Below are 3,539 nucleotides of genomic sequence, written 5' to 3' on the forward strand. Positions count from 1 at the left end.
CTCTTAACCTTAGTCACCTCCCTAGGTGACTCATCTACAATAGCTAGGCCACATCGGTGTACCTCCGGTGACATTTGGCCTACAAACCTAACTTTTTTAACATTGGACACCTTGTCCTTGGTTAATTTCTCCTTACCTTTAAATGACTTTCCCTTGGCATTTCTTGACTTCTTCTTGCTATAGTCATATGCAACCCTAGTATATGACTTTCCCTTAGCATTGGAGCTACTAGATCGGTATCCCAAACTCGATCTATCATTGTTGGGTCTTTGGCTACCCAACACCATACCTAAACCCTTAGATCCAACATTGAATCTTTCTAGGGTTTTCTCCAATTTATCAAGCTTTGCCTTCAAAGCTTGATTTTTCCCTTTCTAGCTTCCTAAACCTAGAGTCAACATGTCCACCATGGACATTCCTAGACCTACCCTTTCTAGGCATGTGTCTCCCCTTCTTGGGATTAATGCCTTGGGTCTCATTAGGTCTACCATTTCTAAATTTATCATGCATAGATTTCCTAAGGTTATGATCCACATTTACCCTACTCCTATCATGATATCTAAATCCAAAATTTTTCATTGCTACATAATGATAATCATTATTTTTCCTAGTATGCATGAGAGTATAAGGATTTAAATTACGATTCAAGTTAGGGTATACCTCCCTTACCCTTGAAGCTCCCCCTTGACACTTGCTTCTCTCCTTCTTCTCCCATTTCTTTAGATGCGCTAGCTTCTTAAAATCTCCCTTCTTAGGGCATTTTGTGTGGTAGTAGCCCTTCTCTCCACACGTGAAGCATATAATGTGCATTTTCCTTCTTTGGGCTTCTTCATTCCTACAACCCTTGTTAGTGTCTAAAATAACTTGATTGAGTTTAGGAGTTACCTTCTTCTTACCCAATGGACACCTAATCTTGTAGTGTCTCTTCTCATTACACCCGAAGCACACAATATGGTCCTTTGACTTTGCTTCGGTGGAGGTGCTCACTAGGTTGACCTCCAAGACCTCTTCTTCGCTTGTCTTGGATTCTTCTTCAACCCTTGAGAATGTGGATGATGTCTCATTTTCCTCATCCACACTTGCGGATGGCCTCTCTTCATCCTCCTTCTCCTCGGACGTGACCGAATTCACTTCCTCTTCTTCTTTTGATGTTGAATTGGTCTCCACAACTGATTGATCCTTCTTCTCCTCTTGGACCACTTCATCCTTTTCTTTTGATTTTTCCTCTTCGTGTGTAGACATGAGTTCTTCCCATTGCACCTTCTTTATCTTGCTCCATAAATTGTGAGCATTCTCGTACTCACCTACACACCTCATCACATCATTAGGTAAAATATCAATTAAAATCGATATTACCTTTGAATTTGCCTTTGACCGTGAGGTTTGCTCTTCCGTCCAATATCGCGGTCGGAGTTTCTTCCCTTTCTTATCGTTCGGGACTTCGAACGGTTCCTTTACCACCATCATGGTGTCCCAATCCGTGTCGAAAAAGACCTTCATCTTCATCATCCAATAAGTGATGTCCCATAAGCCTCCACCTTCAAACTTTGGCAGTTCTATCAAACCGGTCATCTTCTTAGCTTCCTCGGTGGTTAGTCCGACGGAGAGTGGCGTTGCTCTGATACCACTTGTAAGGGATCGGTGACCGGCTTGAAGGGGGGTTGGATAGACGACACCCCCAAATTGATTGCTTCCTATACTATGTTAGCTTGCGTAGCGGAATAATACAAATAAAACAAACAAGCTAAAGACTAAAGGAAAGAACAAGAAAGCAAACTGTTAACACGTTCATTTACGTGGTTCGGAGATAATTTGCTCCTACTCCACGGCGTGTCCGTAAGGTGGATGATCCCTCAATCCGTCGGTGGATTAATCCCCGGCAAACTCCGGCTAGCTCAACCTCCTTATGGGTGGAGAAACCTCACCACAACTCCAACCAAGACCTCTTGGCACACAAAGATCTCTTGAGCACAAAAGACTTCTAATTAGAACTTTAACCAAGTCTAATTTCGTCAGGGATAACCAAGCTTCCAAGCTTTGGTTGTATAGGTCGCAGGTTGAAAACCCCACCTACTAGTCGACTGCCAAAACATGCAGTTGACTACCCTTTATGAAAATTCGACCGTTATATCCCAACGACTCGATACCAGTCGACTGCTAAAACTAGCAGTCGGCTGCTCATACTGGCTGAGCGAACAAAAACATTCTATTCGCTCCCAGTCGACTGCACCAATCGACTGATGAAACATGCAGTCGACTGGTACCGAGTACATTCTCTCACAGCACTTGGACTCTCACCCTTATGACTCATTTGATGCTTCATTCGCAGTCTTGACCTTTTGCCTTCAAGCCTACTTCCTCTTTGGCTCTTGTCCCTCTGATGCATACAAGCCCGCGGCTCGTCTCCAATGCCATCTTTCGTGTATGCCTCGAAGTCGCTTCCCTCGGCCCTTGTCCTTGCTGCCTTGTCCATGGTCCCTCGGATGCTCTATCATTCACCGAACCCGAAGTCATCAACCTGAGTCACATGTGTATCCTACAGTCCTGCACAACTCAAGTACACATATCAAATACAAGGGTGAATCTAACTTAAACCCTTTGCCCAAACACCAAAACACATGGTCCCACGGACCATTGGGATTGCTCCAACAGGGAGGTGAATAGCGCTCGTGGATTTCACTTACGTTTTGAAAAACGTTCGAGTAAACGCAGCAGAAAAGTAAACAATAATGCAAACACGCAAACTCTAAGTTTTTAACTTGGTTTGGAGCTTGGGGCGACTCCTACTCCAAGGCTCACGCTCGTTGAGCATTTAATTTAGATAATCACTATCAATCTGGAAATATTACAGTTTAGATTTATAATATTAAATAGTAATGCAATTATATCGACAACAAAAATAGTAATCTTTGAAGCTTCTGGTTGTTGGAGACTTGTTGTTGCTTCGCTGGATCGATCTTTGAGCAGCACACGGAAGAAGTGTAACAACCCAAATTTCCTCAATTAGAGTCCCAAAAGTAAATTAAAAATATTTAAGAATGCTATAGAAATATTCTAGGGATTTTTAGAATTTTTTAGAGTATTTTTATGTAATTTTTGGAGGTCGTTTAGTATTTTTACTAAACGAAAGAAGTTTCGACAAAAAATGTCCAAGCCGAGATTCGAACCCGAGACCTCAGATTAAGTCAAACCCTAAGCGAGTCCGGCTGACCAAGTGTTCAAGCGGGCGTTGCTGATTAAAGAAGGAGAAAAATCTGTTTAAGCAGTAGTTAAGGAATAGGAAATAAATTGGAATAAAAAGGGGCGGATGAGGGAATCGAACCTGCGATCAGAGGTTTCGGCAGAATCCGGCTGACCAAGTGTGCCAGCGGTCAATGCTGATCAGATATGCAGCGACAAATATTTAAGGTATAGTATTTAATAAAAAAAACCCTAGTTACAAAAGAGGGCTTATTTTTTTCCCGAGACCTAATTCTTTCTCTCGAAACCTCTCCTCTCTCGCTCGCGAACGGTGTGCGACGGCTCTCAGACGGAAACGA

This window comes from Zingiber officinale, chromosome 2A (genome assembly GCF_018446385.1).
Source record: "Zingiber officinale cultivar Zhangliang chromosome 2A, Zo_v1.1, whole genome shotgun sequence".
NCBI classification, from domain to species: Eukaryota; Viridiplantae; Streptophyta; class Magnoliopsida; order Zingiberales; family Zingiberaceae; genus Zingiber; species Zingiber officinale.